This window comes from Pseudophryne corroboree, chromosome 6 (genome assembly GCF_028390025.1).
Source record: "Pseudophryne corroboree isolate aPseCor3 chromosome 6, aPseCor3.hap2, whole genome shotgun sequence".
NCBI lineage: Eukaryota > Metazoa > Chordata > Amphibia > Anura > Myobatrachidae > Pseudophryne > Pseudophryne corroboree.
Window position 1 is genome coordinate 113,226,931 of NC_086449.1, and position 25,339 is coordinate 113,252,269.

Sequence of the window (25,339 nt, forward strand, 5' to 3'; positions counted from 1 at the left end):
TGGAGCCTAACTTTAGGCCCATATCCACTCCTGTCTGTAGGAAGTGGAGAAAACGGCCCAGATGGAAATCTTCCGTAGGAGCATTCTTGGTTTCACACCAAGATACATACTTCCTCCAGATACGGTGATAATGCTTCGCCGTTACCTCCTTCCTAGCCTTTATCAGAGTAGGGATAACTTCCTCTGGAATACCTTTCTCAGCTAGGATTCGGTGTTCAACCACCATGCCATCAAACGCAACTGCGGTAAGTCTTGGAACATGCAAGGACCCTGCTGCAACAGGTCTTCCCTGAGAGGAAGGGGCCACGGATCTTCTGTGAGCATCTCCTGAAGATCCGAATACCAGTCCCTTCGAGGCCAATCTGGAACAATGAGTATTGTCTGTACTCTTTTTCGTCTTATGATTCTCAGCACTTTTGAGATGAGAGGCAAAGGAGGGAACACACAGACCGACTGAAACACCCATGGTGTCACTAGGGCGTCTACCGCTACTGCCTGAGGGTCCCTTGACCTGGCACAATACCTCCAAAGCTTTTTGTTGAGGCGTGACGCCATCATGTCTATTTGAGGAAGTCCCCAAAGACTTGTTATCTCTGCAAAGACCTCTTGATGAAGTCCCCACTCTCCTGGATGGAGATCGTGTCTGCTGAGGAAGTCTGCTTCCCAGTTGTCCACTCCCGGTATGAAGACTGCTGACAGAACGCTTACGTGATTTTCCGCCCAGCGCAGAATCCTGGTGGCTTCCGCCATTGCCACTCTGCTCCTTGTCCCGCATTGGCGGTTTACATGAGCCACGGCTGTGACGTTGTCTGATTGAATCAGAACTGGTAGGTCGCGAAGAAGATACTCCGCTTGTCGTAGGCCGTTGTATATGGCCCTCAATTCCAGCACGTTGATGTGTAGACAAGCCTCCTGGCTTGACCATAGACCCTGAAAATTTCTTCCTTTTGTGACTGCTCCCCAACCTCGGAGGCTCGCGTCCGTGGTCACCAGAACCCAGTCTTGAATGCGGAACCTGCGACCCTCTAGAAGGTGAGCACTCTGCAGCCACCACAGGAGAGACACCCTGGCCCTGGGGGACAGGCTTATTTTCTGATGTATTTGTAGATGGGACCCGGACCACTTGTCCAGAAGGTCCCACTGAAATGTCCTCGCATGAAACCTGCCGAATGGGATGGCCTCGTAGGCTGCCACCATTTTCCCCAGAACTCGAGTGCATTGATGAACAGACACTCTTTTTGGTTTTAGCAGGTCCCTGACCATGTTCTGGAGATCCTGGGCTTTTTCCATTGGTAGAAAAACCCTCTTCTGCTCGGTGTCCAGAATCATGCCTAGGAATGATAGTCGAGTCGTTGGAATCAACTGTGACTTTGGCAGATTGAGAATCCAACCGTGTTGTTGTAACACTCTCAGGGAGAGCAACACGCTTTTCAGCAATTGATCTCTCGATCTCGCATTTATCAGGAGATCGTCCAAGTACGGGATGATTGTGACTCCCTGCACCATCATTTCCACCATCACTTTGGTGAAAATCCTCGGGGCCGTGGAAAGCCCAAACGGCAACGTCTGAAACTGGTAATGACAGTCCCGTACTGCGAACCTCAGGTACTCCTGATGAGGAGGAAATATGGGGACATGAAAGTAGGCATCCTTCACGTCCAGCGACACCATAAAATCCCCTCCTTCCAGACTGGATATCACAGCCCGGAGTGATTCCATCTTGAATTTTTACTTTTTCAAGTACAGGTTTAGGAATTTTAGATTTAAAATGGGTCTGACCGAACCATCCGGCTTCGGGACCACGAACAGGGTTGAATAGTACCCTTTTCCCTGTTGGACCAGGGGAACCTTGACAATCACTTGCTGTTGACACAGCTTTTGAATTTCATCTAATACTACTTCCCTCTCCGGGAAAGAGGCTGGCAAGGCCGACTTGAAAAATCGGCGAGGGGGCACCTCTTCGTACTCCAGTTTGTAGCCTTGGGATACAATTTCCAACGCCCAAGGATCCACGTCTGACAGAACCCAGACCTGGCTGAAGAGTCGAAGACGTGCCCCCACCGGCGCGGACTCCCTCACTGGAGCCCCAGCGTCATGCGGTGGATTTAGCAGAAGCCGGGAAGGACTTCTGCTCCTGGGAACTAGCCGAAGCAGGTGCTCTCTTACCTCTACCCTTACCTCTGGCAAGGAAAGAGGAGACCCGACCACTTCTGGACTTATGCGACCGAAAGGACTGCATCTGATATTGTGGAGCTTTCTTTTGCTGTGGGGGAACAAAAGGCAAAAATGTAGATTTACCCGCGGTAGCTGTGGAAACCAGGTCAGCGAGACCATCCCCAAACAAAACTTCACCATTGTAAGGTAAAACCTCCATATTCTTCTTCGAGTTGGCATCACCCGACCATTGGCGGGTCCACAGAGCTCGTCTCGCCGAAACTGCCATGGCGTTGGCTCTGGAACCAAGCAGCCCCACGTCTCTTTGAGCGTCTCTCATATATAAGACTGCGTTTTTAATGTGACCTAAAGTCAGTAAAACGGTATCCTTGTCCAAGGTATCAATGTCAGCTAATAAGGTATCTGTCCACGCTGCCACTGCGCTACAAACCCATGCCGATGCTATTGCCGGCCTGAGCAAAGCACCCGTATGTGTATAAATAGATTTTAAGGTAGTTTCCTGTCTACGATCCGCAGGATCCTTGAGGGCTGCGGTGTCTGGAGACGGTAGCGCCACCTTCTTGGACAGACGCGTTAAAGCCTTGTCCACCCTGGGCGAGGTTCCCACCGTACCCTGTCCTTTGCAGGGAAAGAATACGCCATAAGGATGCTCTTGGGAATGTGCAGTTTTTTGTCTGGAGTTTCCCAAGCTTTTTCAAATAATACGTTCAGTTCATGAGATGGAGGAAAAGTTACCTCCGGTTTCTTTTCCTTATACATGCGCACCCTCATGTCAGGGACAGAGGGTTCATCTGTGATATGCAAAACATATTTTATTGCCATAATCATATAATGAATACTTTTGGCCACCTTTGGGTGTAACCTTGCCTCATCATAGTCGACACTGGAGTCAGAATCCGTGTCGGTATCAGTGTCTGCTATTTGGGATAGGGGACGCTTTTGAGACCCTGACGGGCCCTGTGACCCAGTCAAATCCGTGGATTGGCACCCTGCTGTTTCCCTGGACTCAGCTTTGTCCATTCTCTTATGTAATAAGGTCACATTTGCATTTAAAATATTTCACATATCATACCAATCATGAGTCGGCGTTGCCGACGGAGACACCACAATCATCTGCTCCGCCTCCTCCTTGGATGAGCCTTCCGCTTCAGACATGCCGACACACGCGTACCGACACCCCCCCACACACACACAGGGATATATCTATAAGGGGACAGTTCCCCAACAAGGCCCTTTGGAGAGACAGAGAGAGAGAATGCCAGCACACACCCAGCGCCAACTGACACTGGAACCAATTCCCAGACAAAGCGCTTTTATATATATTAACTGTGATATACACTCACTGCGCCTACATGTGCCCCCCCCCCCCTCTTTTTCAGTCCTGTATCACCGTTCAGCAGGGGAGAGTCCGGGGAGCCAGCTTTTCTGCAGATCACTGTGGAGAAAATGGCGCTGGTTAGTGCTGTGAGACCAAGCTCCGCCCCCTCAGCGGCGGGCTTCGGTCCCGCTCAAATGTACAAATAATGGCGGGGAATGTATATATCTACTGCCTCCGCATCCCATATATTAAAAATGCCAGTCCAGAGGTTTATATTGCTGCCCAGGGAGCCCCCCCTGCTCCCTGCACCCATCAGTGCCTGTCAGTGTGTGTAATGTGTGGGAGCAATGGAGCGCAGCGCTTACCTCAGGGAAGATCTGAAGTCTTCTGCCGCCTTTGAAGTCTTCTTTCTTCTTATACTCACCCGGCTTCTATCTTCCGGCTCTGCGAGGAGGACGGCGGCGCGGCTCTGGGACGAACGGCGGGGGGAGACCTGCGTTCCGATCCCTCTGGAGCTAATGGTGTCCAGTAGCCTAAGAAGCAGAGCCTATCACTTAAGTAGGTCTGCTTCTCTCTCCTCAGTCCCACGAAGCAGGGAGCCTGTTGCCAGCAGTGCTCCCTGAAAATAAAAAAACCTAACAAAATTCTTTTATCAGAGAAACTCAGTAGAGCTCCTCTGTAATGCACCCTATCTCCTCTGGGCACAAAATCTAACTGAGGCCTGGAGGAGGGGCATAGAGGGAGGAGCCAGTGCACACCCATACTAAAAGTTCTTTATAGTGCCCATGTCTCCTGTGGAGCCCGTCTATACCCCATGGTCCTTACGGAGTCCCCAACATCCTCTAGGACGTAAGAGAAAAAGCAGTTATTAAATAATTAATAGCTTAAATTATTTCATCTTTTTCATATTTGTTTACCTATTTTGTAACTTTTATTACTGAAAGGACCAAGCACCAAACCTGCACAAAAAAAAGCTGGGTCATGCAGAGCCGTAACTACGTGTGTGCCAGGTGTGCCTGGCACACAGCGCAGTCGCCCTGAGGGCGCAACGGCCAGCGGCTTGTAATGAGTCAAATTGACTCATTACAAGCCGCCTGTGCTGTGCTGTGTGCGCCATGCTGGAGGAGAAGAGGAGAGCAGCAGCGCCAGAATCAGGGAAGGAGTAGGAGGGAGGGGGACTGGAGCCGCAGCAGCGCTATGTAATTGGTAGTGGCGCCACTGCAGCTGTCCCTCTTTCCTTCCACATTGGCTGCCCGGCACTGCTGTGAATGCTGGGATGCGCTACCCTCATCCCAGCATTCACAGCGGCAGCGGCCAGCCAATGCGGAAGGAGAGGGACTGCTACAGTGGTGCCACCACCAATTACACTACGCTGCTGCGGCTCCAGTCCCCCTTCCTCCTCCTCCTTCTCCCCTGCCCGAGATCTGCTGCATGAAGCCTGCACCGAGGAGCCTGAGCCGGTGGGGAGAGATGGTACGTATCTGTTTGTCTGTCTGTCTATCTATCTCTCTATCTATTCTGTTCTCCACAATGTGTAAAAAGGGGGACTGGCTGCAGTAATGTGTAAAAAGGGGGACGCTGTCTGCCGTAATGTGTAAAAAGGGCATGCTATCTGCCGTAATGTGTAAAAAGGAGGCGCTGTCTGCCGTAATGTGTAAAAAGGGGGACGCTGTCTGCTGTAGTGTGTAAAAAGGAGGCGCTGTCTGCCGTAATGTGTAAAAAGGGAACACTGTCTGCAGTAATGTGTAAAAAGGGGGACTGGCTGCCGTAATGTGTAAAAGGGAGCTCTACCTGGTGTAGTGGCACTACTGTGCGGCGTAATTTGAATAATGGAGACTACTGTGCACCATAGTATGAATTGGTATTATTTTGTGGTCACACCCCTTCCCCATGAAGCCACACCCCTATATATTTAGACCCTATCTTGCATAGGTGATGGGGGGGGGGGGGGGGGCGCCAATGACATTTCTTGAACACAGTGCTAAAATGCATAGTTACGGCACTGGGGTCATGTATGCTCCTAACCTACAGTATTTATCACTAATCGACAGCCCCAGTTGAAGCAAGGTTTTTCTTTGTCAAAAACACTTTATTTCAGTGGCAAAAAGTCTTTTTACCTTTCATTGAGCGAACCCAAAGTCTAACACTATGGGCGATATCCAATTACTCACGGTCATTTAGAGAAAATCAACCCCGTCCCATAAGATTTTTGCACATGCCAACCTCATCAGACTTACCCTCAGTTTATTATATCAAGTAATCAAAGCTGAAGCCTCTATACTCATCTCATCATCTCACCCTACAACATGCACCATCAACTCTATCACTTCCCCTTGTCTCATCTTCCTCTGCCACATGTCATGCCCACCCACCTTTAACTTATTTCTTAAACCTGTCTCATTCCAAAGGCACAATTCAATACTCCTTGAACATGCAATCATTTTCACCATCTGGAGCCAGCCTTTCTCTCCAACTACCGCTCTATTTCTCTTCTCCCTTTTTCCTCCAAACTTCTTGAGCCACTTGTCTATAATTACTTAATTCTAATCTCCACTCTCTGCAGTTGAGCTACCACTCCAAACATTTCAATGAGACTGCACTCACAAAAGTGATTGATGATCTACTTACAGCAAATAATAAGGGTAATTTCTCCACATTCATGTTCCTGGACCTCTCTCGGGCTTTCAACACTGTTGATCACTCTCATCTATAGCACACCTATCATTCTACTGACTGTCTCTCCTGGATCACTTCTTGAATATTGAAAAGCTCCTTTGGTGTGATCCCCTTAACTTCCACTATCTCTACTCCCACATATGTTCTCACCTATCTGCTTATCTCACTGTTCCCTTGAAGAACAAACTCTCTCAGTTGGCCTCCAGTACTACCTCTACACTTTACAGACCCTCCAACATGACCCCTTCCATCAGGTACAAAATGTTCTGCTCCCGCATTTCCCTCTCAATTTATGGTTGCTATCATCTGCATTAAAACAGATTTCTAAAAAATTATCTAATTTAACATAGGTGACACTAATCATGTTGGAGGATTTGCACTACCGATACCCAAATGTACCTCTCCACCCCTGATGTATTCCTTTTTGTATAATCTTGTGCAACCATCAGTCTCTCTGCTATTAACACATGGATGTTCCAAATGCTGCCTAAATCTGAACATGTATAAACAGAGCTTATCGTCTCCTCCCTTCCTAGAGTCACCACCTCTTCTCAATTCCGCATCACCATCAATAACACCATTCTTACCTCATTCTCCCAATCCCTTGGTGTTACTGCTGATTGCGCCTCTGCCTTTTTCCTCACATGCAATCTTTCTCCTAATCCTGTCACCTCTACGAGATAACACCCTTTTTTTTTACCAAGATGCTACTAAAACATTTATCCATTTACTCAATTCCTGTCTTGACTACTGCAACCTCCTGCTATACGGCATTCCCCTCAACCATCTATGCATTTTCAATCCATCTTAAATGTAGCAGCAGGACTGATCATCTTCTCTTGCAGCACCACTGAGTAAATCCATACACTAAGTTCCTTGTGTAATTCAAATTATTCACTATCACCTACTGTATATAATCTTCTTTAACACTACCTCTTCATAATTCTCAAATTCATTCCAAAATACTTGTACTTTCTGTGATCTACCTTTGCCCTATGTCTCACCTCCTCTCTGGTAACCACCTCTCTCTCCAGCCTGCAACTCTTCTCCTGTGCTGCAGCACACAAAATTCCTGACCATATCCAATCAGACTCACCCACAGATATCTAATCTTTAAATGCTGTCTTAAAACTCATCTCTTTATAACAGCTTACACTACTAGCAACTTTACTAGTCACACTAATGGCCCCTCAGAAGTGTCCTAATCAGGGCCGTCAAGACATACAGCAGGCATGGGTGATATTGAGGGAGTGTGGCCAAGTCTCTCCAAAATAAACAATTAAAAAAACTTAAAACATTATGAAAGGGAACATTTGTCGTCCCACCAACAGCTGGCGCAGACCCCTACCAGGCACATCAAACAACCAGGGCCCGGGTAATTTGTACCGATGCTTCTGGTTAGAATGTACACTCTGAATGTCCGCTCTGAGCTATACATGCTTCTCTTATCTCAGCAGTGCCCCCTTCCAATTAAAATGGACATTCTCCTACCCTTTGTCTTCATATATGTTCATTACAGGCTATGTTCCTGTCTTATGAATGTCCTGCTCTACCCACTGTCCAGCAGTGCACAGTATTGTGCTGTTTCAAAAAAAGAAGAAGAAGAAGAAGAAGAAGAAGAAGAAGAAGAAGAAGAAGAAGAAGAAGAAGAAGAAGAAGAAGAAGAAGAAGAAGAAGAAGAAGAAGAAGAAGAAGAAGAAGAAGAAGAAGAAGAAGAAGAAGAAGAAGAAGAAGAAGAAGAAGAAGAAGAAGAAGAAGAAGAAGAAGAAGAAGAAGAAGAAGAAGAAGAAGAAGAAGAAGAAGAAGAAGAAGAAGAAGAAGAAGAAGAAGAAGAAGAAGAAGAAGAAGAAGAAGAAGAAGAAGAAGAAGAAGAAGAAGAAGAAGAAGAAGAAGAAGAAGAAGAAGAAGAAGAAGAAGAAGAAGAAGAAGAAGAAGAAGAAGAAGAAGAAGAAGAAGAAGAAGAAGAAGAAGAAGAAGAAGAAGAAGAAGAAACAAATGTATCAACATTATGGAAAACATTTACACAAAAGCATACATATATTAATCCAATGCTTTTATTAATCTATCTAAACACTATCTACTGTAGCTCATATCTATTTATCCGATATTTAAGTATCTTTATATAATATTACTATCTATTTATGTATCTTATTTGTATCTACCAATCATATATCCATTTCATATCCTTTCATCTCTATATACACATGTAGCACTGCATGCATTGTGTTGTGTCATATACTGTATATGCTGCAACAACACCACTGATGTTTAGACAAATACAAACATTCAGTATATTGAGGCATAACTCAATGTAGTAGGATTAAGAGCAAGTAGAGCTGATGGTTATAAAATTATACCTCTACAAAGACCTTCAATACATAAAACTGCATAGAACACATAGTTTTATACTAAATAAAGTGGCTGGAATCCCTATTAAGAGTAGGCAGCAGGACAGCGCAGCCAGGTTACACTCACCATCTACTTACATTAAATCAATCTAAGCTACCTCATATCTACTTACCTATGCCATATCCATTCATCTACCGGTGCTATAACACTCTATTGATTTAGCTAACTCATATTTGTTCATCTTTTATTCTATATCATATATATCAATTATCTCTTCTTCCTATCTAAGCTCTCTCTATTCGATTTCTATTCATCAATTATAAAATTCAATTAAAAAAGGAACAAAGAGCATTTTGCTCCTGAAATTAAATATGTTGCAATGCAGGTATCTATCTATCTATCTGTCTATACATTTTCTTATAGTTTAACAAAAAACTCCAAAGATGAACAAGTAATTATTTATGAAGAGACCTAGTTTATCTTTCCTCTCCAGACCTCTCCCCTGCTCTCCTCACTCGTATCTCCAACTTTCTCTCTGCTACCTCTTCCTGGATGTCCCAGCGCTTTCTTAAACTTAACATGTCTAAGACCGAACTGATCATCTTTCCTCCCTCCCGCATAACCTCACCTCCTACAATCTCATTATCTATTGATGGCACTACTATCTCCTCTAGCCCCCAAGTGCGCTGTCTTGGAGTAATCCTTGACTCCTCCCTCTCCTTCAAACCACACATTCAGCACCTCTCACAAACCTGCCGTTTTTATCTAAAAAATATTTCCAGGATCAGACCCTTTCTGACCCAGGATGCTACTAAGACTCTTATCCACTCACTGGTCATCTCCAGACTGGATTACTGTAATCTCCTCCTGACTGGCATTCCTGACAACACCTCTCTCCACTCCAATCTATCCTCAATGCTGCTGCCCGGCTAATTTTCCTCACCAAACGCACTACGTCTACCTCTCCTCTCTTACTAGACCTTCACTGGCTCCCCTTCCCTTTCAGAATCCATTTCAAGCTTCTCACACTCGCTTACAAAGCCCTCACCCACTCCTCTCCCATCTACATCTCTGATCTTATCTCCCTTTACATTCCCACACGTCCTCTTCGCTCTGCTAATGCACGACGACTTTCCTGCCTACGGATTACCTCCTCCCACTCCTACCTACAAGATTTTTCGCGTGCTGCACCACTTCTCTGGAATTCCCTACCTCTCCCCCTCAGACTCTCCACCTCTCTACAAAACTTCAAACGGGCTCTCAAGACCCACTTCTTCACCAAACCCAGCCAAATCTCATCCTAACCCTCTGTTCTACACTCTCCATGTACCCCATCTGTGTCTCCCATGTCTGTCTACCCCTCCCCTTTAGAATGTAAGCTCTCACGAGCAGGGCCCTCTTCCCTCATGCGCTTATCCTTTCTTACTTTAATAATCTTCAACTGCATCAACTCCATCAGTCTTCTGCCACCTGATACTTATTCCAGTGTCATCTGCTGATGTAACTATGTTTATTTACCCTGTACTTGTCCTATACTGTCATCAACTGTAAGTTGCTGTTTTCCGGTTTGATTATTTATGTACTCTGTAATTGGGCGCTGCGGAACCCTTGTGGCGCCATATAAATAAAGGATAATAATAAATAAATAATAATAATAATCTTCATACTAGAATTCACGGTTTCTTTTACACACACAGTATATGGCCACAATCTACTTTTGGTTTTCCCAGTTCTATCTACCATCACTGTTGAACCTTCTTCTTGGCCCATGAGGATTAAGGGTGGGATGTACTAAGCATCACATCTGCAATGCCGTACATCTCAACGCTTATCATGTACATACAATTCGGGAATGTACTTACAATTGCGATTAGTACCCCAAAGGACAGCTCTTCTGAGTTTAGAACGCATGTGCATAGTGATGCGGCAGCCCCAGGGTGGTGGGGGGTTCAAGGAGGGATCCACTCAGAACCCTCTCAGGGGGAATTTCAAAGAGAAGCCCATAGGCTTCTATTGGGTAACGCCAGCTACAGATGGCGTTACCCACCGGGTCCAAGCTCCGGAAAGTACTGCATTGTACAGAGCTTGGTACATGCGGGAATGCGGTAACTCGGAATATGGGAATTCAGTGTCATATCTTGGGTGTTTGAACATGTCTATTACATCGGTGTATGTGTACATATAAACACACATAGCCAAATTTGACCAGATGGTTCTGACAGGCGTCTTAATGAAAGTGTAGTACGTCACCCACATCTACAAATCATCATAACATCTCATTTATGAAAAAAAAGCAGCTTGGTTGCCAGCCATTAACCAGGGAGCACCCCTGAAATTGCAACACCTCCAACCCTTAAATAAACCTCATTTAAATATCTCATAACACAAATGAAATCTCATTTCTGATCATAAGTGAAATTTGAGGCATCAGGGTCCTCGACCGGCCTTAACTTAGGAACAACCTGCTCTGCTCGGCTTCTCTCGTCATAGATACAAATTTTGAAACTCATGCATATGCCAACCCAAACACTTCTGGTATAAAGGGACGTATTCACACACAAATAAGCACATTGCGTATATAGAAGGTGTATACATAGCTAGAGGGGGAGCGGAACATTTTTGCACATTTTTAAATTATACTTATTGTCTTCGATGTGTGTAGCTACATTGTGTTCTGCCTTCTGATTAATAGTAACAGCACCACCATCTGTACAATAAGGAGGTCAAATAAATATATAGAATACCCCTTTCACACTAAAATCCAGGGTCCAACAGTTATTGAACACGGTTTCAAGCCAAATCACAGCTGCTTGAAACTGTGACATCACCTCCAAGCGCCAGCAATCTGGCTCCCTGCTACGTTTAGTGCGACCTGGGTTGGATAACTCCAGTCATGCTTTTACACTGCAAACTGCGTGGTTCGGTCCCGGGTTCAATCCTGGACTCAGCCAAAGTCAAATTAGCTCAAAATCAGAGTTTACACATCTTGATATGCATCCTCATCTGCATGTGCCACTTCTGCGTCACAATTACTACTAGTCATCATCAGTCTGCACCTGCATCTGCCCTAGAGTAGGCACACAGATGAGACGCGGTTATGTGACCGCAGGTCACAACAATACCGATGCCGGGATCCCAAAGGCTCAATAGACCGCTGGTCGGCATGCAGACCCACAGGAACTATTCTCACTCGCAGGTTGTCCACGACACCCATAGAGTGTGAATAGAACCTGTGGCGAGCGCAGCATGACAGTGAGCCCGCTGCGTGGGCTTTGCTGCTCTCGCCCCCCCCCCTCCCAGACATCTGAAGGCCAGGATCCCGGCGTCGGGTCACATGAACCCAACCTGCACAGATAAGCCTCTGCACAGTACTTTTATGTGTGTGTAGGGCTGCATGGCCCGCATTTGCAGGACCATGACCTGACTGAACCTTTCCTATGTAACAACACCTCTTCCCATCCCAGTTCCACCAATTGTTCACCACTACGGAACATGCAGGATATGCTACACAAATAAGGGATCGTTCTTCAACTCTGCATCAGCCGCACACTGTGGAGCAGCTTCTCACTAAAATATATATCATCTAATGGGAGGGAAGGGAAGTGATGAGTTAGACTTGATTTTAATCAGTGACATCTTCCAACAAGTACAGTCCTTTCCAGTAAATAGTTCTGTTCTTCTGAGTTACCATGAGTTACTTCAAATGTGTAATATTGCCTTTTAATGAATGGCACTACCTTTCAACACATGATGCTATCTTACAATATCTACCCCTATTTTCTGTTTAATTAAGTTATCCTGTGAGTGACACAATTTTGCACTGTAAACTTTTTTTTAATGAGTGGAAAAATCTTCCAATGAGGGTCAGTACCTTTCAGGAAGGAATAAAACCTTCCAGTTAGGCATTGGCGTGGGAGATATCCAATTACCTACGAAGAAACATCGGGAGCGAAAAACTGAAATTTTTCCCGATGTTTTGTCGATATTTTTTTCAGGATATCCTATTAGGATCACCGGAAAAATAATAATTTTCTCCCAAGTGAAACCTGCATGTTTCCGCCGGTCACAGTCCTGTATTCGGGCTGCTTTCGCTTATTTGGTTTCGCCTGCCTGAGGAGGGTGAAACTAAATCCCAGATAAGCCACTGCCTCGCCGGAATATCGGAGCTAATTGTATAGCCCCGGGTGAGACAATTACCCATGGTAATTTTCCGCGTGTCATTGGATACCCCCATAGTGTATTCTTGTGATGAGCAGTACTTTCCAATGATGGACAGTATCTTCCAATGAGGGACAGTACCTTCCAGTGAGCCACAGTGCCTATGATGAACAGTACCTTCCAGTGAGAGACATATGCTTCCAAGGAGCGACAGTTGCTTCCAATGAGGGACAGTAGCTCCTAATGATGGATAGTACCTTGCAGTGACTCATAGTGCCCTCAAATAATGAAAAGTGCCTTCCAATGAGAGACAGCAGCTTCCAATGAGGGACAGTACCTACCAGTGGGGCATAGTGCCTTCCAGTTATGAACAGTATGTTCCAATAAGGGACAGTACCTTCCAGTGATGCACAGTACCTTCCAATGATGAACAGTACCTTCCAATGATGGACAATTGCTTCCAATGAGAGATAGTACCTTCCACTATAGCAAAGTGCCTTTCAATGATGAACAGTACATTCCAATGAGGGACATTTGCTTCCAATGAGGGGCAGTTGCTTCCAATGAGGGACAGTAGCTCTAATGATGGACAGTACCTTGCAGTGACTCATAGTGCGCTCCAATAATGAAAAGTACCTTCCAATGAGGGACAGTAGCTTCCAAAGAGGGACAGTACCTTCCAGTGAGCCACAGTGCCTTCCAATGATGAACAGTACCTTCCAATGAGGGACATATGCTTCCAAGGAGCGACAGTTGCTTCCAATGAGGGACAGTAGCTCCTAATGATGGACAGTACCTTGCAGTGACTCATAGTGCGCTCCAATAATGAAAAGTGCCTTCCAATGAGGGACAGTAGCTTCCAATGAGGGACAGTACCTACCAAAAAGGGCATAGTGCCTTCCAATGATGAACAGTATGTTCCAATAAGGGATAGTACCTTCCACTGAAGCACAGTGCCTTTCAGTGATGTACAGTACATTCCAATGAGGGCCAGTAGCTTCCAATGAGGGACAGTACCGTCCAGTGAGGCACAGTGCCTTCCAATGTTGAAAACTACCTTCCAGTGAAGGGTAGTACCTTCCAATGAGGGACAGTACCTTCCACTGAGGTAGAGGTACAGTAATTTCCAATTATTGATAGTACCTTTCAGTGAGGGACAGTACCTTCCAGTGAGGGACAGTACCTTACAATTAGCTAGATGTTGGTATATAGCATGATTTTCTAACAAAAGAAATGATACTGCCTTTAAAGCCTACACCCTAACATGGGATAGTACCTTCCAGTAAGGGATAAAACATTCCAGTGAGAGACAGTAGCTTCCAATGAGGGACAGTACCTTCCAATAAGGAACAGTACCACGTAAAAGGAACAGTACCTATCAATGAAGGATAGTACCTTCAAATGAGGGGCATTAGTTTCCAATGAGGAACTGTACATTCCAATGAGAGACAGTATCTTCCAATGAGGAACAGTACAAACCAATGAGGGACAGTACCTTCCAATGAGGTACAGTAATTTCCAATGAGAGACATTACCTTTCAATGAGGTACAGTAATATCCAATGAGGGACAGTACCTTCCAATGAGGGACAGTACTATAGCTCCCAATGAGGGACAGTACCTTACAATTAGCTAGATGTCGGTACATAGCATGACCTTCTAATAAATGAAATGATACTGCCTTTAAAGCCTACATCCTAATGTGGGATAGTGCCTTCCAGTAAGGGATAGAACATTCCAGTGAGGTATAGTGGCTTCCAATAAGTCCAATGAGGGACAGCACCATCCAGTGAGGAACAGTAGCACCCAATGAGGAGCAATACCTTCCAATGAGGAACAGTACCTTTCAGTGAAGGACAGTACCTTTAAATGAGGGGCACTAGTTTCCAATGAGGAACAGTATATTTCAATGAGAGACAATACCTTCCAGAAAGGGACAGTAGCTTCCAATGAGGGACAGTACCTTCCAAAAAGGGACAGTAATTTCCAAAGAGGGACAGTACCTTACGATGGGGACAGTACCTTACAATGAGCTACAGGTAGGTACATGGCATGAAGTTCTAATAATTGAAATGATAGTGGCTTTAATGTCTACATGCCAATGCGGGACAGTGGCTTGTGATGAGCGATGACTATATTCCTAGCAGTAGCATGTGATATTCTGTACTTTAACAGGTAAGTATGACTTCCCATTAGAGAAACAATCTTAAAATGTATGAAACTTTTTTTGCAATGGGTGAAGCAACACTGCTCAATGAGGGCAACACTACCCAGCTATTGATATCATGACTTGGAATGAATTTAGGTAATGGGCTTAACCAGTGAAATAACCCTAACTAAAGATAAGCAGAATAAAGAGATTTTCTTGTTTAGAGATCCATCCTTGTAATTGTGGATCTTATTCCAGAGTAAACATTTCAGCACATTTCTCTGAATGACTAGTCCGTTAACCTGTCTTACAATAAATGATTCCCATTCCAGTTTGTCAGAGGAAACTCTGATGGTGCTAGATTACCACACTGCCTTTTACCTGTTGATGGATTATCCTATTGTCATGTACACTTTACACAGTATTCCAAGGAATGACTCTATTTCAGGGAGTGAGACTGTATTATAATAACGGAGTCTACGATATCAGTACCAGGCAATCTATATCAGAGAGCAATGCTGCCTTCCAACATGCGATTCTAGCTTGCAATCAACCACTGAGTTGTGCTAAGTGATCCTCTATTCAATGACTTCAACATACCTATTAAAGTGATTCTATTTTCCAGTTGCTGATTCTAGGTATGCACATATCATGCTGATACCAAATGAAACGCTTTACCTTTTACTGTTTGAGTTCACCTGATAACTAGTGATTTCACCTTCCAACGAGTAACGCCACCTCACAATTAAATGTGTTATGATCTATTCCAATGAGTTATTCTACCTTGGTCAGTGGTTTCATTATCAACATGTGGTTTCTTTGAGTAATATGCATTACAAAAAAGGAGCAATCCATTCTACCACAGAAACACTCCAATAATGGATTCTACCTTGTAGTAAAAGATTCCAAAAACAGACCCTAGCCTTTCGTGAATGACCCTGCCTTGCAAAGCGTAATGTTCCATCCAAATGCAAGATTTTCAAATATATGATGTAAGGCTCTGAAGTGCTGGTTCATCATTCCAATTACATATCATAGAATCCTAAACATAAAACTTACTTCCAATTGTACAATTCAGTTATTCTGCAATCCAGTGACGGACACTACTCTATATGATTTTTCCTCCCATTGATTCTACCTTCCACTGAATGGTCCCATAGTCTATTCCAGTGAGGCGGGACTACTTTTCAATTAAGTCCACATCTCAGTGATGTTATTCTACTTATTAATGAATGAGTACACATTCCAATGATGTAATTCTACCTATTAAGAATGAGTCCACATTCCAGTGATGTTATTTTACCTATTAATGAACGAGTCCACATTCCAGTGATGTCATTCTATTATAGAATGAGTCCACATTCCAGTGATGTCATTCTACTTATTATAGAATGAGTCCACATTCCAGTGATGGCATTCTACCTTTTAATTAATGAGTTCTTCCTCAGTGATGTAATGAATGAGTTCACATTCCAGTGATGTAATTCTACCTTTTATTGAATGAGTCCATATACCAGTGATGTCAGTCTACCTTTTAATGAATGAGTCCACATTCCAGTGAAGTCATTCTACCTATTAATGAACACATCCACATTTCAGTGATGTCATTCTACCTATTAAGAATGAGTCCACATTTCAGTGATGTCATTCTACCTATTAATGAACACGTCCACATTTCAGTGATGTCATTCTACTTATTATAGAATGAGTCCACATTTCAGTGATGTCATTCAACCTATTGATGAATAAGTCCACATTCCAGTGATGGCATTCTACCTTTTAATTAATGAGTTATCCCTCATTGATGTAATTCTACCTATTAATGAATGAGTTCACATTCCAATGATGTAATTCTGCCTTTTATTGAATGAGTCCATATACCAGTGATGTAATTCTACCTTTTAATGAATGAGTCCATATACCAGTGATGTAATTCTACCTTTTAATGAATGAGTCCACATTTCAGTGATGTCATTCTACCTATTAAGAATGATTCCACATTCCAGTGATGTAATTCTATTATAGATTGAGTCAATATTCTAGTGATGTCATTCTATCTCATAATGAATGAGTCCACATTCCAGTGATGTCATTCTACTTATTACAGAATGAGTCCACATTCCAGCGATGTCATTCTACCTATTGATGAATAAGTCCACATTCCAGTGATGTCATTCTACCTTTTAATTAATGAGTTCTCCCTCAGTGATGTAATGAATGAGTTCACATTCCAGTGATGTCATTCTAACTTTTATTGAATGAGTCCATATACCAGTGATGTCATTCTACCTTCCAATGAATGAGTCCACCTTCCAGTGAAGTCATTCTACCTATTAATGAACACATCCACATTTCAGTGATGTCATTCTACCTATTAAGAATGAGTCCACATTCCAGTGATGTCATTCTATTATAGAATGAGTCCACATTCCAGTGATGACATCCTACCTATTAATGATAGAGTCCACATTCCAGTGATGTCATTCTACTTATTATAGAATGAGTCCACATTCCAGTGATGTCATTCTACCTATTGATGAACACATCCACTTTTCAGTGATGTCATTCTACCTATTAAGAATGAGTCCACATTCCAGTGATGTCATTCTATTAAAGAATGAGTCCACATTCCAGTGATGTAATTCTACCTACTAATGAATGAGTCCACATTCCCGTGATGTCATTTTACCTATTAATGAACGAGTCCACATTCCAGTGATGTCATTCTATTATAGAATGAGTCCACATTCCAGTGATGTCATTCTACCTATTAATGAAAGAGTCCACATTCCAGTGATGGTATTCTACCTTTTAATTAATGAGTTCTCCCTCAGTGATGTAATTCTACCTATTAATGAATGAGTTCACATTCCAGTGATGTAATTCTACCTTTTATTGAATGAGTCCATATACCAGTGATGTCATTCTACCTTTTAATGAATGAGTCCACATTCCAGTGAAGTAATTCTACCATTAATGAACAAGTCCACATTTCAGTGATGTCATTCTACCTATTAAGAATGAGTCCACATTCCAGTGATGTCATTCTATTATAGAATGAGTCCATATTCCAGTGATGTCATTCTACCTATTAAGTAATGAGTCCACATTCCAGTGATGTCAATCTATTATAGAATTAGTCCATATTCCAGTGATGTCATTCTACCTATTAATGAATGAGTCCACATTCCAGTGATGTCATTCTACCTATTATAGAAAGAGTCCACATTCCAGTGATGTCATTCTACCTATTAAAGAATGAGTCCACATTTCAGTGATGTCATTCTACCTACTAACTAATTAGTCTACATTTCAGTGATGTCATTCTACCTACTAATTAATTAGTCTACATTCCAGTAATATCATTCTACCTACTAATGAATGAGTCCACATTCCAGTGATGTCATTCTACCTATTAATGGATGAGTCCATATACCAGTGATGTCATTCTTATTAATAAATGAATGAGTCAATATACCAGTGATGTCATTCTACCTTTGAATGAATGAGTCCACATTCCAGTTAAGTCTCTACCTATTAATGAACAAGTCCACATTCCAGTGATGTCATCCTGCTTATTATAGAATGAGTCCACATTCCAGTGATGTCAATCTGCTTATTACAGAATGAGTCCACATTTCAGTGATGTCATTCTACCTATTGATGAATAAGTCCACATTCCAGTGATGGCATTCTATTATAGAATGAGTCCACATTCCAGTGATGTCATTCTACCTATTAATGATAGAGTCCACATTCCAGTGATGTCATTCTACTTATTATAGAATGAGTCCACATTCCAGTGATGTCATTCTACCTATTAATGAACACATCCACATTTCAGTGATGTCATTCTACCTATTAAAGAATTCCAGTGATGTCATTCTACCTATTAATGATTGAGTCCACATTCCAGTGATGTCATTCTACCTATTATAGAATGAGTCCACATTCCAGTGATGTCATTCAACCCATTGATGAATAAGTCCACATTCCAGTGATGTCATTCTACCTATTAATGAATGAGTCCACATTTCAGTGATGTCATTCTACCTACTAACTAATTAGTCTACATTTCTGTGATACCATTCTACCTACTAATTAATTAGTCTACATTCCAGTAATGTCATTCTACCTATTAATGAACGCGTCCACATTCCAGTGATGTCATTCTACCTATTAATGGATGAGTCCACATTCCAGTGATGTCATTCTTTTTATTAATAAATGAATGAGTCCATATAACAGTGAAATCATTCTACCTTTTAATGAATGAGTCCATATTCCAGTTAAGTCCCTCTACCTATTAATGAACAAGTCCACATTCCAGTGATGTCATTCTGCTTATTATAGAATGAGTCCACATTTCAGTGATGTCATTCTACCTATTAATGAATGAGTCAACATTCCAGTGATGTCATTCTACCTATTAATGATTGAGTCAACATTACAGTGATGTCATTCTACCTATTAATGAATGAGTACACATCCCAGTGCTGTTATTCTATCCTACTTTAAAGGAACTGTAACGTAAAATATTTGGTAAACAATGCCAATAACAGGGAATATATGAACAACAGGGATTTATAATCTATTATCCCTCTATGCATGATACCAGATGTTGGCTCTCTGTAATATGTTAGGTCCTTTCAGGACATAACATCCCATTGAAAGCAAATCCCAATGATGTCACACATTATCTGATACATATTTAGACACTTATCACACCTTAATTAGATTGACACGTGAGTTCTGGTCGATGGCACAGAGATTCGAAAAGCAGATAGTTAATAGACCAACTAGCACCATCCTGGAAAGTCCACCATAAAGTCCAAACACTACTGTAGAATGATATTACACATCCATCCCTTAATGTCCTCTAGAAATTGGAAATAAAATAATATATGGGTAGCTGTCCTTTAAATGATCCTGCTTTCCAATGAATGAGTCTACGGTTCAATAAGTAGCTCTACTTTCCAGAGTGACTTTTACTAATGACTGATCCTACATCCCACTGAGTCATTTGTCATTTCTATTCAGTGATTGTAACTTCCAATAATTAATATCAGATTCCAATTAGTAAATCTATATTTCTGAGAGTTACTACACATTCTAGTGAGTGCATCCATACTCTGAGTATAGCCACATTCTAGAGTGCTTCAACATTATAGTGAGTGCTTCTACACTCGAATAGGTGCTCCCACACTCTCATGAATACACCCATATCCTAGTGAATGCGTTCACATCATAAGGAATGCTTCCATGTTTTAGTGAATGTATCCCCATTCTACCGAGTGCTTCCACATTCTAGATAGTGTTTTCACGGTTTAAGGAGTACTTAACATAGAAACATAGAATTTGACGGCAGATTCTACTCTACTTCTACAATAAAGTGAAAGTATAGACATTCTAGGTAGTGCTTCCACATTCCAGTGAATACTTCGACATTCTAGTGAATGTGTCTACATTCTATTGAATGCTTTCAAATTATAGGGAGTGGTCCTACATCCTAGTGACTGTTTCCACGTTCTAGGGAGTGCTTTGACATTCTAATGAATGCATCCACATTCTAGGGAGTGCTTTCACATTCTAATGAATGTGCCTATAAAGTGCTTCCACATTCTAGTGAGTGCTTCTACATTCTAGCAAGTGGTTCTACATTCTAGGAAGTGCTTCTACAATTTAGCGGGTGCTTCCACATAATAATTTTAGGGGGTGCTTTCACATTCTAGGGAGTGGCCCTATGTCTTAGTGACTGTTTCCACATTCTAGCGAGTGCTTCAGCAGTCTAATGAATGCATCCACATTCTAGAGAGTACTTTCATATTCTAATGCATGTGTCTACAAAGTGCTTCCACAGTCTATTGAGTGCTTTTACACTCTAGTGAATGTGTCCACATTCTATTGAATACTTCAAATTCTAGGGAGTGGTCCTACATACTAGTGACTGCTTTCATGTTCTAGGGAGTGCTTCAACATTCTAATGAATGCATCCACATTCTAGAAAGTGCTTTCACATTCTAATGAATGTGCCTATAAAGTACTTCCACATTCTCGTGAGTGCTTCTACATTCCAGCAAGTGGTTCTACATTCTAAGGAGTGCTTCTACAACTTAGCAGGTGCTTCCACATAAGAATTTTAGGGGTGCTTCCAAATTCTAGGGAGTGGTCCTATGTCCTAGTGACTGTTTCCATGTTCTAGCGAGTGCTTCAGCAGTCTAATGAATGCATCCACATTCTAGAGAGTACTTTTATATGCTAATGAATGTAATGTGTCTATAAAGTGCTTCCACAGTCTAGTGAGTGCTTCTACATTCTAGTGAATGTGTCCACATTCTATTGAATGCTTCAAATTCTAGGGAATGGTCCTACGTACTAGTGACTGCTTTCACGTTCTAGGGAGTGCTTAAACATTCTAATGAATGCATCCACATTCTAGGGAGTGTTTTCACATTCTAATGAATGTGCCTATAAAGTGCTTCCACATTCTAGTGAGTGCTTCTACATTCTAGCAAGTGGTTTCACATTCTAGGGAGTGCTTCTACAATTTAGCAGGTGCTTCCACATAAGATTTCTAGTGGATGCTCCCACATTCTAGGGAGTAGCTCCACATTGCAGAAGTTGTTTCAACATTCTATTGAGTGCGTCCACATTCTAGTGAAAGCATCCACATTCTACTGAGTGTGTACTTATTCTAGTGAGTTCTTCCAAATTATAGTGAGTTCTTGCACATTCAATTAAGTGATTTCACATTCTAGTGAATGCATCCGCATTCTAGTAAGTGCTTCCACATTAGAGTGAAAGTGTCCACATTCTAGACTAGAGAGTACATCTACATTCAAGTGAGTGCTTCCACATTCTAGTAAGTGCTTCCACATTGTAATGAATGCATCTACATTCTAATGAGTGATACAACATTAGAGTGAGTGTCAACATCTAGAGAGGACACTCACTCTAATGTCGTATCACTCATTAGAATGTAAATGCATTCATTATAATGTGGAAGCATTTACTAGAATGTGGAAGCACTCACTTGACGGTAGATGTACTCTCTAGTCTAGAATGTGGACACTTTCACTCTAATGTGGAAGCACTTACTAGACACTTACTAATGTGGAAGCACTTACTAAATGTGGAAGCACTTACACTTACTAATGTGGAAGCACTTACTAGAATTACTTTTTAGTAATTGACTTTAATTACTACCAGTGAGTGACAGTGATTAAAATGGATGATGTTCGATTCCAATAAGTGCCACACATAATAGAGCACATGCTATTACCTGCCAATGATTAGTATGGCCTTTAGTTACCTGATAAAAAGTTTGTCAAAACTACATCCCAAGAAATGGATTTTCTTGGATTAAATTGAGAATTGATATAACACAGGTTGCATATATAAAACTAGCCAGCCATTTATGGACTATACTCCCATTAACGAGGCTGCTTTCCCAGTCCTTGTTCCCTAAGAGGCAGCACCTGAAATGAGTAATACTGACTACTGTAATCATATGGAATCAATAAGAAAAACTTGTTGTGTAAGAGACTGGGTGATAGTCAGAGACACTCCACTCTCTCTAATCACCCTATTCCCAAGAGATAACTTTTTCCAATGACGCAAAGAGTCCAGCAAAGAATGAACTTTATTGGCCACCAATGTAATAGATGTTCAAGCTAAGGGTGAGCACCTGAGTGTGGCTCTAGAATATGTTTCTGGGTCCCTTTATACTCCAGTATACAGTACATTCCAAAGTGAACCACCTCTTTAGAGGTTCCACAATAATAGACATTCTTCAGAGATAGACCTCCAATGACCACCTGATAAGCATGGCAGTTCCAAATGACAAGAACTAAGATGATCACTGCTATCTTTAAGAAAGAGAGAGAAAACAGGAATGTGCAGCTCATAATAATGTAGCGTGGACTACCAAATAATGAGATTGCTTTTAGATGGATATTTCTCCAATAAATGAGATTGGCCATGCTTTGCATTGTGCCAGAGAAAGCAAATAGGACTATTATGTCATGAGACAGTCTGACTCTAAGTGTGCGAGACATCCTTTCAAGAAATACAACTGACCAATAAGTGTCTATTAAATCACTTGGTAAAGAGTGAATCTCTGCATCCAAATGATACAGGATGCTTGCAGTGAGACAGACGGACAGCCACGAATAGAGGCCAGATGGCCTGCACAAGCTGCCTGAAAATCAGTAATGCATTATACAGTCTTATCTAGAGATAGAAGATAGATAGATAGATAGATAGATAGATAGATAGATAGATAGATAGATAGATAGATAGATAGATAGATAGATAGATTATGAATTCCCCTGTAAAAATACATTGTTCGAATACCATACATATATACAAACATGTATAAAGATATCTGTCTATCACATATATGGTTTCATAGACATATTAACATATGACATATACATCAATACATGCTCGTCCAGCACAGGCAGACCCCTTACACAGTGCTACAATAAATGCATCAGATAATACATATAAAATGATTAAAAGCACCGAAGTGAACTACACAGAAATATATATATATATATATATATATATATATATATATACACACATACACACACAGACATACACAGATTTTCCTCTAACACCGTGCATACTAGCAGTGCATGCCCTCACATATACACATGCATGCATGCATGCTTGCATATGCACTGTATGGAGATGTGATGGTATATGTATGTGAGCATGCACACAGTGCATTAGCAAGCATCTCTATGCAGATATACAGACACCCCGGCTTCTCACCTTATTATACTGTGTTTTTCCAGATGTTTAAATTTTTGGAGGTTGGAGGGTAAAGACTGGTCACCGATTCTCCCCTAGCAGACCACCTGCCGTGGACATGATCCCACAGGGGAGGAGCCTAACAGGCAGGCCCCGCCTCCTGCGTTTTTTCGCCACTGTAGAAGGCTGTAATAATACTGCTGCTGCTGGCCCCTCGTCCGGAGATCGGCGGCAGTCCGGGCAGCGCGGTGTGTGAGCCAGCCTCCTGTACTGGGGGCAATGTCCACCTGTCCGGTGCGGCGGCGCTGTGATGATGTATATGCGGCGCAATAGGTCGCCGGCCCAGTGTGTAATAGCCTAATGGGGAATATACCAGTTCTGCCCCGGTACGCTGCTCACCGAGACCCCCGGCTGTAGCCCCTCACAGGCGGGTACCAGGGGCCAGCCGTCTCAGGGTACACAATCCTGCGTGATTTGCCATGTTTGTATGCGGTGGGCCTTGCCATAGGTCAGTGGGCTTCCTCTCCCATATGCTTCCCGTATTAGATGCCGCTGCTGGATGCTTCCCAAGCCCGGGATTACTGATGTCCCTCCAAGCTGTTATCCATCCTGCATTCCCGCTAGCCGCAGCATCGGAGACTGGCTTCCTATAGGCTAGCCCTGTGGCCTGGCGGCGGCTCCCAGGTGCTCCCCGGCAGCACTGGCCAGTGCAGGGTTACTGGTGGCCAGCGGTCAGTAGCTGGTGCTTGCCCACACTATAGCCACATGGGGTCTCTGCATGGCCACCTGTCAGATGCCCCCGGGGCTAGCGCTCGCTTCCTATCCTCAGGTGGCCCGGGCTCGCTGCAGGCAGGCTGGGTGCTGCTGTGGAATGATGCTGGCTGCACCTGCTAGGCTGCTAGCCACTCTGGCTCTTCAGTGGCCACTTGTGTTATGCGACTGTATGAGAGCAGCGATCCTGACATCCATCACACTCAGCGTGGGGAGAATGAGGCAGATAAATAGCACTGGCCACAGCCAGGAATGGAGGAGCCAAGCCCCTATACTCCTAATATGCTCCAGACCAGCCCCCTATCAGCTCATCGGGTGCCCCCCTGTCCTCTCTCCATCAGCTCTCTGATTTACTCCCTGGCTGCTGCTGGGTGATCTCCGTGTCTGTCTCTCTCATCATCATCACTCCCTGTGCTGCTGCTGCTGCTGCTGCTGCTGCTGCTGTCGGGGTATGTCTCTCACTACTACCTGTCCGTCTCTTCCAGCAGTCCTCCCCCCGGGCTGCCTCTCGCAGGCTGCCGGGCTCTGGCTGGGTGTCTCAGGGTCTGATGTTCTCTCCTCCAGCTGCTGCTGATACTCTTCTAGCTTTTTTTTTTTTTTTTTTTTATCCCACGTAAAGAAATAACAAAGAAAATAAATGAGAGATTGTGGGGCTGTTTCTGTCTCCCGCTCCCTGCCCCTCCCCCGGCTCTCCCTCCCTCTCTCTCCTTCTCTCTCTCCTCTTCTCTCTCTCTCCCTCCCTTCTTCCCTCCTCCTCACTCCCTTTAACCCTCTCTCAGATCCAGATCTCTTCATCTATCTCTGTATAAAAGTCTTTCATCTCAGCTGTCTGGTCTCTTGTCAGTGTTTCTGTCTGACATTCCCTGCCCTCAGTGCCTTTTCCTGCCTAGCCCCCTAAACATTTTCTTCACCCCCCTTTCTGTGTTTCTTTCTTTCTTTCCTTCCTCTTCTTACTCTCACTCTGTCTCTCTCTCCACCCTCTTC

At 43.1% G+C, this 25,339-nt stretch overlaps 1 protein-coding gene across 2 annotated transcripts in view; it reads right to left on the bottom strand.

Moving 5' to 3' along the window:
- The window catches only part of ADGRL1 (adhesion G protein-coupled receptor L1), a 486,786-nt gene extending 461,751 nt beyond the window's left edge, over window positions 1-25,035 (bottom strand). For both annotated transcript variants that reach the window (XM_063931701.1, XM_063931699.1), the window contains exon 1: window positions 23,606-25,035. The gene's annotated coding sequence lies outside the window, so the exon portion shown is untranslated. The remainder of the gene's footprint in view (window positions 1-23,605) is intronic.
- Between the last annotated feature and the right edge of the window lie 304 nt (window positions 25,036-25,339).